Raw genomic sequence first — 15,261 nt, 5'->3', positions numbered from 1 at the left:
ACAGATCAAAATCTATCCTACCTTACAGAACAGACAAAAATGAGGAGTCGTGGGCGTCCAACCATTTGGTGCTTAGTGGTAGTTTCACTGTCCTTATACCTCTTTCCGTAGATGCTCACAACAGTGGTACGTGAACATTCGACCAGCTTAGACATTTTCGAAATACTCGTTCACGAGCTCTGCGTAATAATAATCTGCTCTTTGTCAAAGTCGCGTATCTCAATGGATTTCCCATTTTGCAGCCCATATCTTCGCTAGGGTGATCACCCGTCCTTGTCTGCTCTGCTTACGTACTTTTGTTACTGCGCCACGTACCCATAACGCAACCGGGCAGCATCCAACGTCGAGGTGGGCAGTGGCCATAATGTTTTCACTTATCAGTGCACGGCAACGGCCTTGCCGCAGCGGAAACACCGGTTCCCGTCAGATCACCGAAGTTAAGCGCTGTCGGGCGTGGCCGGCACTTGGATGGGTGACCGTCCGGGCCGCCTTGCGCTGTTCCGATATTTCGGGGTGCACTCAGCCTAGTGATGCCAATTGTGGAGCTACTCGATCGAATAGTAGCGGCTCCGGTCAAAGAAAACCATCATAACGACCGGGAGTGCGGTGTGCTGACCATACGCCCCTCCTATCTGCATTCTCATCGGAGGATGACATGGCGGTCGGATGGTCCCAATGGGCTACTTATGTCCTGAAGACGGAATGCTTATCAGTGCACGAGTATGCATGTACATTTGTATGTATGTACAGATGGATTTATGTTCCACATTTCGTCCTAAACGACTAGACCGATTTTAGCCATACTTCTACATCTACATCACATTTAAGTGCCTGGCAGAGGGTTCATCAAACCACCTTCATAATAATTTTCTATTATTCCAATCTCGTATAGCGCGCGGAAAAAACGAACACCTATATCTTTCCGTGCGAGCTCTAATTTCCTTTATTTTGTTATGATGATCATTTCTTCCCATGTAGGTCGGCGTCAACAAAATACTTTCGCATTCGAAGGAGATAACTGATGATTGAAATTTCGTGAGAAGGTTCTGCTGCAACGAAAAACGCCTTTGTATTAATGATGTCCACCCCAAATCCTGTACTATTTCAGTGACACACTCTCCCGTATTTCGCGACTATACAAAACGTGCTACCTTTCTTTGAACTTTCTCGATGTACTCCGTCAATCCTATTTGGTAAGGGTCCCACACCGCGCGGCAGCGTTCTAAAAGAGGACAGACAAGTGTAGTGTAGGCAGTCTCTTTTGTAGATCTGTTACATTTTCTAAGTCTCCTGCAATAAAGCGCAGTGTTTGGTTTACCTGCATCACAACATTTCCTATGTTTTTCTTCCAATTTAAGTTGTTCGTAATTGTAATTCCTTGGTATTTAGTTGAATTTATGGCCTTTAGATTTGACTGATTTATCGTGTAACCGAAGTTTAACGGATTCCTTTTAGCACTCATGTGGATGACCTCACACTTTTCGTTATTTATGATCAATTGCCAATTTTTGCACCATACAGATACCTTTTCTAAATCGTTTTGCATTTCGTTTTGATCTTCTAATAACTTTACTACATGGTAAACGACAGTATCAATTTCCAAACAACATAGGACGGCTGCTCTAATTGTCTCCTAAATCATTTATATAGATAAGGAACAGCGAGGGGCCTATAACATTACCTTGGGGAACGCCAAAAATCATATCTATTTTACTCGATGACTTTCCGTCAGTTACTACGAACTGTGACCTCTGTGACAGGAAATCACGAATCCAGTCACATAACGGAGAGGATATTCCATAAGCACGCAATTTCACTTCGAGCCGCTTGTATGTTACAGTGTCAAAAGCCTTCTGGAAATCTAGAAATACGGAATCAATATGAAATTCCTTGTCAATAGCGCTCAACACTTCGTGTGAGCAAAGAGCTAGGTGTTTTTCACAAGAACGATGTTTTCTAAATCCCTGTTGACTGTCTGTAAATAGACCGTTCACTTCGAGTTAATTTGTAACGTTTGAACACAATATATGTTCCAAAATCCTGCCACACATCGACGTTAATAATATGAGCCTGTAATTTAGTAGATTACTCCTGCTACCTTTCTTGAATATTGGTGTGACCTGTGCAACTTTCCAGTCTTTGGGTGCGGATCTTTCTCCGAGCGGAGGGTTGTACAGTATATGATTGTTAAGTATGGAGTTACTGTATCAGCATACTCGGAAAGGAACCTAACTGGTATACAGTCTGGACCGGAATACTTGCTTTTGTTAAGTGATATAAGTTGCTTCACTACTCCTAGGATATCTACTTCTACGTTACTCATGTTGGCAATTGTTCTTGATTCGAATTCTGGAATATTTACTTCGTATCGTTTGGTGAAGGAATTTCGGAGGGCTGTGTTTAGTAACTCTGCTTTGGCAGCACTGTTGTCTATAGTATTTCCATTGCTATCTCGCAGAAAAGGCATTTATTGTGTTTTGCCGCTAGCATACTTCACATACTATCAGAATCTCTGGATTTTCTGCCAGGTTTCGAGACAAAGTTTCGTTGTGGAAACTATTATAAGCTCCTTGCATTGAAGTCCTCGCTAAACTTCGAGCTTCTATAAAATGTCGCCAATATTGGAGATTTTGCGTCCGTTTGCGTCATTTCGGATGACGTATTATGCGTACCTCCGGATTTAAACATGTATTTTCCTCAACATATCGAGAGTAAATTAAAGTCACCACCAACTGTAATTGTATGAGTCAGGTACGTGTTTGAAATTAAACTCAAATTTTCTTTGAACCTTTCAGCAATTATATCATCTGAATTGGGAGGTCGGTAAAAGGGTCCAATTATGATTTTATTCCTGTTTCCAAGAATGACCTCTGCTCACAGGAACTATCTACTTCAATGTCGCGACAAGATAAACTACTTCTAACAGCAACGAACACGCCACCGCCAACTGTGTTTAGCTTATTCTTCCGGAACAATGTTAGATTTTTCGCAAACATTTCTGCTGAACTTATCTGTGGCTTTAACCAGATTTCAGTGCCTATAACGATTTGGGCATCAGTGCTTTCTATTAGCGCTTGGAGCTCTGGTACTTTCCCAGCACAGCTACGACAATTTACAAGTTTTATACCGATGGTTCCTGTATCTACGTTCTTCCTGTGTTCGGACTGCACCCTTTGAGACTGAAGCCCTTTTTGTGTTTTCCCGAAACAAACGTGATGCGCATATCACTTACTGTCTCGAAGGAACAGCTATGGGATAAAAATCACCTTCGTATCAAAGGTGTCGGGGTAGGGGTGAAAAACTAGTGTAGCCCACAACGCGCGAATGCGCGGACTTCATTCGTCCAGTATATGAGAATGAGAGCACTTTTGCAATAAAATTTAATTATAGTTTCAGGTCTTTACGAACTGACAACCCCCAGAAAATTATGAAAGAAAAAAAGTTTTTGGCTTGCTATATTTTCTATGTTTATGCAGTAAAACAGCCGCACCATACAAGAAGTTTTAATTTATTATTTCTTTACTGCTAACTGCATTCGCGACAAATTTTGCAGGCAGCAATCACATATACCACTGAATGTGCCTGCACAATTATATCGTTGTAAAAGCCGTAGTTCAGAAGATACAGCATTATAAACATTGATGTGCGTGAAAAGGAAACTGCAGGACGAAATTCCCTAGAGATAGTGGTGAAATATGAGTACAAAGATGAATGAAATAAGTTAAATATATTTGACAAGTGCGTACGCGGGCAAAGCCGTAGGTGAAAAGCTCCTCCTAAACCCCTGGATTGATTACAACCAAACTTGGTACACATATTACTTACTATGTGGCCAGCTAGACGCGCCGTCTAACGTGCTCCTTCCCTAGAGGGAAGTTGAGACTTTGTTGATATGATTATCATGTTGCACACAAACGGACAAAAGTAGTCAGCTGACTTTGTTTTGGGGTTTTATGCGTCAGCTTCACGCGTAAACATGCGAAAACTTTCACTGAGTACAATGATACTAAGAATCCCGAAATTTGACTAAGTGATGTTTAACTTAAACAATTTAATAAAAAAATTGTTCACTGAGTTTTTGGCGGTGGAAAATTGCTCAGCTGCCGATTGAAAGATACGGCCCTCCGCTATGCGTGCGGGTGTTATTTTTGACTGCATCAGCTGAGCTCTTTTCCGCTGCGAAAAACTGCGAGCAATCTGTTTCGTGTAACAGTTGTCGATAACTATTATTTCACGAAGTTTCAGCTTTCTTGGTTTCCAGTATCTATTAATTTTTTCAGCTTTCTTAGTTTCCAATATCTATCAAGTATTTCAGCTTCCTTGGTTTCCGATTCTATTAATTTTGACTAATAAGACAAGTGAGTGTATGCTCGCAGACACGTTACACATCCATGTCATTGCATTAGCAGTTTAACTATCGGGCTAAATTTTATTATTTATTATATTAAAATATGTAATTAGGCTTAATGCATTAGTAAAAAACAATTTATTTACAAATACATATGAGTAATGAAAAAATAAATGGTTCAAATGGCTCTGAGCACTATGGGACTTAAGATCTGAGGTCATCAGTCCCCTAGAACTTAGAACTACTTAAACCTAACTAACCTAAGGACATCACACATATCCATGCCCGAGACAGGACTTGAACCTGCGACGGTAGCAGTCGCGCGGTTCCGGACTACAGCGCCTAGAACCGCATGGCCACCGCGGCCGGCTGAGGAATGGAAGATACAGTTTAATATTCCCCATCATCGCCCGCAAACTCCTGGTTACTATCATAATCGCTGCAATCTACGTCGATCATCTGCTCATCATCATCTGAAAAGAAATATAATAATAATATATTATTACACAAAATACTTCCATAAAACGTTTTTATACTTTTAATGCACAGTAATGCGTGAAGATAACTTCTCAGTAAGGTAGAATGCTATGTATAAAGGGCATATACAGGGTGTTACAAAAAGGTACGGCCAAACTTTCAGGAATCATTCCTCACACACAAATAAAGAAAAGATGTTATGTGGACATGTGTCCGGAAACGCATAATTTCCATGTTAGAGCTCATTTTAGTTTGGTCAGTATGTTTTGTACTTCCTCGATTCACCGCCAGTTGGCTCAATTGAAGGAAGGTAATGTTGACTTCGGTGCTTGTGTTGACATGCGACTCATTGCTCTACAGTACTAGCATCAAGCACATCAGTACGTAGCATCAACAGGTTAGTGTTCATCACGAACGTGGTTTTGCAGTCAGTGCAATGTTTACAAATGCGGAGTTGGCAGATGCCCATTTGATATATGGATTAGCACGGGGCAATAGCCGTGGCGCGGTACGTTTGTATCGAGACAGATTTCCAGAACGAAGGTGTCCCGACAGGAAGACATTCGAAGTAATTGATCGGCGTCTTAGGGAGTACGGAACATTCCAGCCTACGACTCGCGACTGGGGAAGACCTAGAACGACGAGGACACCTGCAATGTGCGAGCGATTCTTCGTGCAGTTGACGATAACCCTAATTTCTGCGTCAGAGAAGTTGCTGCTGTACAAGGTATCGTTGACCACGTCACTGGAGAGTGCTACGGGAGAACCAGTTGTTTCCGTACCATGTACAGCGTGTGCAGGCACTATCAGCAGCTGATTGGCCTCCACGGGTACACTTCTGCGAATGGTTCATCCAACAATGTGTCAATCCTCATTTCAGTGCAAATGTTCTCTTTACGGATGATGCTTCATTCCAACGTGATCAAATTGTAAATTTTCACAATCAACATGTGTGGGCTGACGAGAATCTGCACGCAATTGTGCAATCACGTCATCAACACAGATTTTCTGTGAACGTTTGGTCAGTCATTGTTGGTGATGTCTTGATTGGGCCCCATGTTCTTCCACCTACGCTCAATGGAGCACGTTATCATGATTTCATACGGGATACTCTACCTGTGCTGCTAGAACATGTACCTTTACAAGTACGACACAACATGTGGTTCATGCACGATGGAGCTCCTGCACATTTCAGTCGAAGTGTTCGTACGTTTCTCAACAACAGATTCGGTGACCGATGGATTGGTAGAGGCGGACCAATTCCATGGCCTCCACGCTCTCCTGACCTCAACCCTCTTGACTTTCATTTATGGGGGCATTTGAAAGCTCTTGTCTACGCAACCCCGGTACCAAATGTAGACTCTTCGGCTCGTATTGTGGACGGCTGTGATACAATACGCCACTCTCCAGGGCTGCATCAGCGCATCAGGGATTCCATGCGACGGAGGTTGGATGCATGTATCTTCACTATCGGAGGTCATTTTCAACATTTCCTGTAACAAAGTGTTTGAAGTCACGCTGATCCATTCTGTTGCTGTGTGTTTCCATTCCCTGATTAATGTGATTTGAAGAGAAGTAATAAAATGAGCTCTAACATGGAAAGTAAGCGTTTTCGGACACGTGTCCACATAACATATTTTCTTTCTTTGTGTGTGAGGAATGTTTCCTGAAAGGTTGGCCGTACCTTTTTGGCAAATGGTTCAAATGGCTCTGAGCACTATGGGACTCAACTGCTGAGGTCATTAGTCCCCTAGAACTTAGAACTAGTTAAACCTAACTAACCTAAGGACAGCACAAACATCCATGCCCGAGGCAGGATTCGAACCTGCGACCGTAGCGGTCCTGCGGTTCCAGACTGCAGCGCCTTTAACCGCACGGCCACTTCGGCCGGCCCGTACCTTTTTGTAACACCCTGTATGTTATAATGTAATATTTTGTAAAGTTCTTAATTTTTTTTTAATTAAACACAATAATCAAAAAATTGCATGTAAATAAGGTTCATATGGTTCAAATGGTACTAAGCACTATGGGACGTAACAGCTGAGGTCATCAGTCCATAATAACTTAGAACTACTTAAACCTAACTAACCTAAGGGCATCACACACATCTATGCCCGAGGCAGTATTCGGACCTGCGACCGTAGCGGTCGCGCGGTTCCAGGGTGAAGCGCCTAGAACCACATTTTTTTTTACATATTTTTGTAACAATAACAAACAAACTGCCACTATCAGTTTTTTTTACGTATATGAGGATGACCTTTATCAAATAAAATATTTCTGGGAAACGTAAATAAGTAGACTTTTTTTGACATAATGGTCAAAAACATCCTGCTTCTGTCCGTACAAAACAATAACGGACCACGTTCCTCTTCTTGGGGGCGTTCCTCGCTAATCCCGTTGTACCTCGCGTTGGTGCCCGGTACGTCTTCACGTGTGGTGGTGGATCCTCGACATCGGTGGGGGATCAAACAAGGCACTTCCTAAAATATTAGCGTAATATGTTCGATATCTCGGATGTCTAATCAGCTGTGAGTGGTGTTCTTGTAGTAAGGACCAAAAGTCGAGTACATTCTTACTGCCGTCTCGGAAAAGATAAAGCACAATCAAACCTCGAATCTAAGTCACTGCATTTGTCTTTGTTCGGGGATAATAGGTCATATCTGGTAGAAGTAGTATCCGTAGTTCTATTGCTTGCGGCACGACCCGAAGGAGGAAGGCGATCATTTTTTGGACCGAACACCACACGTCCGCCGAAGGCCGACATATCAGGCGATGTCCCTCTGTGTCTATAACATTGCACTGCGGACACAGTGGCTCGCTCGCCATATGAATTGTATGCAACGTGGAACGAGTCACGTATTTCCCATTTACCACCTGATACCACAGCGCGCTTTCCCGTATCAAGGTGTGGATGGTGCACTGTATGCCATACCACTGACCACGTAACTGTTGGTTGTCGGCGCTCTACGGCATTATTCGGCCGTCGTCGAGTCAAAATGCGATATATATCACGTGCCGTTGCTGTCCTGGTAGTCGGTAGCCCCATATACATAACTGTGTTCCACAGAAAAGGTTCGCATATGGGCAAGCGATGGTGAGATGTGAGCCACCGCTACCGGTGCCGAACGAGAAGATAGAGCCAGTTCGACCATCGAGGTGCCCGTCAGACTTGTCCGGTGTCGTGTCCACATCTTTATCATAGTGCTTACGTAAGTTGCTACTGTTCGGTCGCGTACGTGGACTAGTCCAAGACCTCCACGACTACGAGGAAGGGTGAGGGTTTCGTATCCTACCTTAAAAAGCAGACCTGTGCTCACAAAATATCCTAATGCCGCCAGGATTCGGTGCGCCAACACCACCGGCATAGGAAGAACTAGTGCCAGATGGGAGATGCGAGAAGCTAGATAAGTGTTGGCAAAGGTCACCCGTTTTATCATATTCAGAGCCCTTAATCTGTGACTTCGGACACTCGCACGAATTGTTTGCAGAAGATGTCTGTAGCTCAGTGCCGCCGTGCGTCGAACGTCTGTAGTGAAGATAATTCCTAAGCATTTCATCTTGCTGATCGGCTGTAATGGTGCTGCACTTCCTGTCGGGAGTCATCTCCCGATGTTCATCGCTCCCGACTTTGTCATGTTCATACGACTTCCCGTAGCCATACAAATTAATCCAATGCGGGGCCGCTCTTGCCTCGTCGCCCAACCGTGCTAAAAACACTGGGTCATCTGCGTATGTTCTGCATATAAACTTGTTGTGCCTTATCGTCATTCCTTGGAGTTGATTCCGGAGCCCGCCGAGCAGCGGCTCGACAGCGATGGCATACAATATCGTCGACAGCGGGCACCCTTGTCTAACCAATGGTGAGATGGTGATGGGCCACACCAACCGTCCATTGATGAGCACTCTGGATGAGGCTCCGTGGAGTAGTCTCATAACGACGGTGACAAAACTTTCTGGAAACTTCATTTGCGTCATCACTTCCGTGAGACAGGCATGGCTCAGCCTGTCAAAGGCGCGATCGAAGTCTATCGATTCCAGTGCACCCCGTAGACGACATGTTGATGCCAGTGCGATAATATCGCGGTAGTCGCTGAGTGCCGTTTGTACGAGTATACAGGGAGTTACAAAAAGGTACGGCCAAACTTTCAGGAAACATTCCTCACAAACAAAGAAAGAAAATATGTTATGTGGAAATGTGTCCGGTTATTACTTCTCATCAAATCACATTAATCATAGAATGGAAACACACAGCAACAGAACGTACCAGCGTGACTTCAAACACTTTGTTACAGGAAATGTTCAAAATGTCCTCCGTTAGCGAGGATACATGCATCCACCCTCCGTCGCATGGAATCCCTGATGCGCTGATGCAGCCCTGGAGAATGGCGTATTGTATCACAGCCGTCCACAATACGAGCACGTAGAGTCTCTACATTTGGTACCGGGGTTGCGTAGACAAGAGCTTTCAAATGCCCCCATAAATGAAAGTCAAGAGGGTTGAGGTCAGGAGAGCGTGGAGGCCATGGAATTGGTCCGCCTCTACCAATCCATCGGTCACCGAATCTGTTGTTGAGAAACGTACGAACACTTCGACTGAAATGTGCATCGTGCATGAACCACATGTTGTGTCGTACTTGTAAAGGCACATGTTCTAGCAGCACAGGTAGAGTATCCCGTATGAAACCATGATAACGTGCTCCATTGAGCGTAGGTGGAAGAACATGGGGCCCAATCAAGACATCACCATCAATGCCTGCCCAAACAATGAGTCGCATGTCAACACAAGCACCGAAGTCAACATTACCTTCCTTCAATTGGGCCAACTGGAGGTGAATCGAGGAAGTACAGTACATACTGACGAAACTAAAATGAGCTCTAACATGGAAATTAAGCGTTTCCGGACACATGTCCACATAACATCTTTTCTTTATTTGTGTGTGAGGAATGTTTCCTGAAAGTTTGGCCGTACCTTTTTGTAACACCCTGTATTGCTATCCCCTCCTAGCTGCGTTTGGTCGAGTGATATCACTTGGCGTATTACGCGTTTAAAGCGTGCTGCAAGTATCCCGTTTAAAGCGTGCTGCAAGTATCCTGGTGTAGATCTTGCAGTCGCAATTAAGAAGGGTCAGTGGCCGGTAGGCCTGTGTCCCTGTGCCGCCGGATGGTTTGTGGATGGGGATGATCATTCCTTCCACGAAGGAGGGTGGAAGAGGCACATTGGGAGACATCAATTCGCAGTACATGGCAGTCCATCGTGGAGTCATGAGATCTTTAAATGTACGAGAAAACTCTAACGGAAACCCGTCGGGCCCCGGCGGTTTGCGCGACGCTCCCTCATCAAGCGCTTCCATTACGTCGTCAGCTGTGACTTCCCCTGTTAACTCCAGGTTGGCCGACTCGTCGACACACGCGGAGAGCGTTCGTCGAACCTCGTGAAAGGCTGCCTGATCGAGTTCCGCTTCTTCATAGAGATGACCGCAGTGTTCCACAAAGGCGTTCGCAATGTCTTTTTGTGTCACACGGCGACCATACGGCAGTACGACCGTCTGTATTAAGGTTCTGCGATTACGTCGTTTTTCTCGGATAACGTGACACATCGACGGTGATTCTCCACGGACTCGTTCAAAGGCCCTTGCGCGGACTGCGACACCCTCCAGACGGCGGCGCGTTATGGAAATTATTTGAGCCTGCGCTCGTTTTATAGCGTCACTACGATCCTGTAAAGGCGCTTGTACGGAAAGTTCGCAGAGCATCGTGAAATAAAATTCCGTCGTGTGTCGCCTCCACATCATCTGCTCTCTTCCGTATGCAATTAACGCTCGGCGCAATGCAGGCGTAACGCATTCCAGCCACCACTGCAACGTCGTCGGATATGTCGGGAGGCGTCGTTCACATATGTGCCAAGTGTCTTCGTTTAAACGTCTGCACTCAGTTTCCCTGATGTGTGCTGTATTCAGTTTCCAGACACTGCGACTCCTCCACACTCCTTGACGACTCAGGGAGACAGTGCATAAATATGCTATCTGATACCACTCGGCCACACCGGCCGGCCTGAAAATACGGAAATATTAGTAGTGAGAAGAATTCTAAGCTGCTGTACTTTGTTGCTCTTCCTCGATGGTTATATCCCCAAGGGAAGAGGGTAGCTGTTCACTGTCGAACCATGTAAACAAAAATTCGTTGTCTTCTTCTTTCCAGCCGTAATCAGCCGGGTGCAATTCAGTTGGAACAGCAAGATGCGAATTGACCCAAATATTAGCGATGTAGTACGTCATTCGAATGAAATTTTGCAGCAGTTCGAGTTTGCAAGGTGGCAGAGCTGAGAGGTGCACCGTATGTTTCAGTCGTTAGCTGAGCATTTTTGCAGCGTGAAAAACGCAGCAAACTGTTTTTTCTCATTAAATTATTATACTTAACTATCACTTAGACAGCTTACAGCTTTCTTGATATAATTATATCCAGTGCATATTTTTCGCATGTTTACACGTGAAGCTGACGTACAGTACCCCACAACAAAGTCAGCTGAGTACTTTTTCCGTTTGTTGACAACATGTGTTGTTTGTTGTTGTGGTCTTCAGTCCTGAGACTGGTTTGATGCAGCTCTCCATGCTACTCTATCCTGTGCAAGCTTCTTCATCTCCCAGTACCTACTGCAACCTACATCCTTCTGAATCTGCTTAGTGCATACATCTCTTGGTCTACCTCTACGATATTTACCCTCGACGCTGCCCTCCAATACTAAATTGGTGATCCCTTGATGCCTCAGAACATGTCCTACTAACCGATCCCTTCTTCGTGTCAAGTTGTGCCACAAACTCCTCTTGTCCCCAATTATATTCAATACCTCCTCATTTGTTATGTGATCTACCCATCTAATCTTCGCATTCTTCTGTAGCACCACATTTCGAAAGTTTCTATTAGCTTCTTGTCCAAACTATTTATCGTCCATGTTTCACTTCCATACATGGCTACACTCCATACAAATACTTTCAGAAACGACTTCCTGACACTTAAATCTATACTCGATGTTAACAAATTTCTCTTCTTCAGAAACGCTTTCCTTGCCATTGCCAGTCTACATTTTTTATCTTCTCTACTTCGACCATCATCAGTTATTTTGCTCCCCAAATAGCAAAACTCCTTTACTACTTTAAGTGTCTCATTTCCTAATCTAATTCCCTCCGCATCACCACACTTAATTCGACTACATTCCATTATCCTCGTTTTGCTTATGTTGATATTCATCTTCTATCCTCCTTTCAAGACACTGTCCATTCCGTTCAACTGCTCTTCCAAGTCCTTTGCTGTCTCTGACAGAATTACAATGTCATCGGCGAACCTCAAAGTTTCTATTTCTTCTCCATGGATTTTAATACCTACTCCGAATTTTTCTTTTGTTTCCTTTAGTGCTTGCTCAATATACAGATTGAATAACATCGGGGAGAGGCTACAACCCTGTCTCACTCCCTTCCCAACCACTGCTTCCTTTTAATGCCCCTCGACTCTTATAACTGCCATCTAGTTTCTGTACGAATGGTAAATAGACTTTCGCTCCCTGTATTTTACCCCTGCCACCTTTAGAATTTGAAAGAGAGTATTCCAGTCAACATTGTCAAAAGCTTTCTCTAAGTCTACAAATGGTAGAAATGTAGGTTTGCCTTTCCTTAATCCATTTTCTAAGATAAGTCGTAGGGTCAGTATTGCCTCACGTGTTCAACATTTCTACGGAATCCAAACTGATCTTCCCCGAGGTCGGCTTCTACCAGTTTATCCATTCGTCTGTAAAGTATTCGTGTTAGTATTTTGCAGCCGTGACTTATTAAACTGATAGTTCGGTAATTTTCACATAATAAACGTATTAACAAAGTCTCAGCTTTAATCATATTGTTTTTTATCACTATTATTACGCGTGTGCAGGAGGCTGCCTTGGCAATGGAAGCTGACGGTCACTTCGTTTATTAGCAACACGAAATGAACTGTAGTAAAAAGTTTCATCTTTGTTCAAATAAAGACTACTAGTTCAGCTGAGGCGACAGGAGGTCGCGCCGGGTAACTGAGCCACTGGGGTCGGAAAGCGACAGCCTGGTGGACCTCCCCCGGCACAAGTTATGACAGTTCCACAGTCCGACTATATGTAAATTGAAGGTGGAGAGGGGAAGGAAGGAAAGGAAATGGAGGGGGATCACTGCTGTCAGCTGCATCGGGACACTACGCGAATCAGCGGCCTCTGGTGAAAGGTGTGTACCGGACTGGGATTCGATCGCGGGATCTCGCGCTTACTAGGCAGGTGCGTTAACCACTACGCCATGGTCGGACGTAATTCTGCAGTCGCACTGAAGAAAGTGGATCCATTGCTGAGCTAGGCCAATCAAATTATATGAATACGTGGCGTATTCTTTTCGACACGTACGAAAGAACAGACACCACACATTCATATAAACAGTCCGACTAACCTGTTCATCGCACAGGCCAGGTCACGAAATAATGGCTGAAACCTGCACCGTACATCTACATCCACATTAATACTCTGCGAGCCACTGTACAGTGCATGGCGCAGGGTACATCTTACCAATATTATCAGTTTTCTTTTCTGTTTGATTCGCCTACTGACCGATAGGAAAACGACTCACTAAATACCTCTATACTCGCCCTAGACTCGTTTTTTTTTTCTCACGAACACTACGCCAGGAATTCGTGTATGGCAGCATAAGGGTCGCACAGTCATAATCAAATACAGTCTCTAAATTTATACAGTAGGTTTCGAGAGAACTCTGTCGTCTCTCCTCCAAAGATTCCCATTTAAGTTTCCCGAGAATTTCTGTTACACTTTCGTATGAGCTATACGCTCCTAATGGGGCGTCTCTGAATTCGTTCGATATCTGTTGTCATGCCTGCTTGAACGGTGTGCACACGCTGAAACAATATTCTACAATTGGTCACACAAGCGTCTATTAAGCCATTCCCTTTATAGACATACCGCACGTTCGCAGGTTGGTTGGTTGGTTTGGGGAAGGAGACCAGACAGCGAGGTCATCGGTCTCATCGGTTTAGGGAAGGACGGGGAAGGAAGTCGGCCGTGCCCTTTGAAAGGAACCATCCCGGCATTTGCCTGGAGCGATTTAGGGAAATCACGGAAAACCGAAATCAGGATGGCCGGACGCGGGATTGAACCGTCGTCCTCCCGAATGCGAGTCCAGTGTCTAACCACTGCGCCACCTCGCTCGGTCACGTTCCCAGAACCGTCCCAACTGACGTAAGTCTATCACTCGCCTTCCCTAATGCTGATCTTGCGTGATTGTCCCATTATTGCATTTATTATCCGTAACTACTTACACGACGTGCCGTGCTCAAGGTGTTCACCGCTAATCTTGTAATCAGATACTGTGTTCATCATAAGAAAAGACCTCATGTAAACTCTACACTATGTATTCTTCAGCGTTTGCTGGAACCTCATTGGATTTAGTTTCACGTGGAGAGGAAGCCAAACTGTCTAGACTCTAAGGTACAGTCAAGTACGATAAAGAGGATACATTTTACGCTGTGCGTTACACATACGTAACAACAGCTGCACCGGCGCATTTAACTTGGACAGCGCTGTCCATGCAAGTGATCCCTGTTGCAGTGAAGACCAGCAGAGAACAATATAGCTTTGAATGTTATTTAATTTTTAAACAGAAGGAAATAATACATGGCAAAACTCAGGCAATACGCTCCTTAGGAAAATTTGGAAATTTGTGATAAGTTCCCATGGGACCAAACTGCTGAGGTCATCGGTCCCTAGCCTTACACACTACTTAATCTAACTTAAACTAACTTACGCTAAGGCAACACACACACCCATGCCTGAGGGAGGACTCGAACCTCCGACAGGGGGAGCTGCCCGCACCGTGGCAAGACGCCCTAACCGCTCGGCTGCCCCGCGCGGCGCTCCTTAGGTGAACGGACGGAAAACATAATATGCTCTCGATCTTAGCTAACATTGTATTGTAATTAAGAAAAAGAGTGATGAAAATTCCTGACCTTAACAAAGTTAATTTTTCTGCATCAGCTATGTGTGGCGTAAAAGTGCTCTGTTGATCCCCATGTAGGTAAATATTGAAGCCTCTGAAGGTATTACAAGGTGCATTCAAGTTCTAAGGCCTCCGATTTTTTTTCTAATTAACTACTCACCCGAAATCGATGAAACTGGCGTTACTTCTCGACGTAATCGCCCTGCAGACGTACACATTTTTCACAACGCTGACGCCATGATTCCATGGCAGCGGCGAAGGCTTCTTTAGGAGTCTGTTAGTATTGGGACAACGTCGGTACCATTCCAAAATACCGTCACCAACCCCCGCCCGCCCCCGCCCGCCCCCGACCGCCCCCTCCCCGCCCCCCCGCCCCCGCCCCCGCCCCCGCCCCTCCCTCCCGCCTACGTATACGCGCTAGACATG

At 44.8% G+C, this 15,261-nt stretch overlaps 1 pseudogene; it reads left to right on the top strand.

The window, feature by feature from the left end:
* Positions 1-386: 386 nt before the first annotated feature.
* Positions 387-504, top strand: LOC126250153 (5S ribosomal RNA; annotated as a pseudogene).
* The last annotated feature ends 14,757 nt before the right edge of the window (positions 505-15,261 follow it).

This window comes from Schistocerca nitens, chromosome 3 (genome assembly GCF_023898315.1).
Source record: "Schistocerca nitens isolate TAMUIC-IGC-003100 chromosome 3, iqSchNite1.1, whole genome shotgun sequence".
Classification (NCBI taxonomy): domain Eukaryota; kingdom Metazoa; phylum Arthropoda; class Insecta; order Orthoptera; family Acrididae; genus Schistocerca; species Schistocerca nitens.
This window is presented reverse-complemented; position numbering and strand designations above follow the sequence as displayed.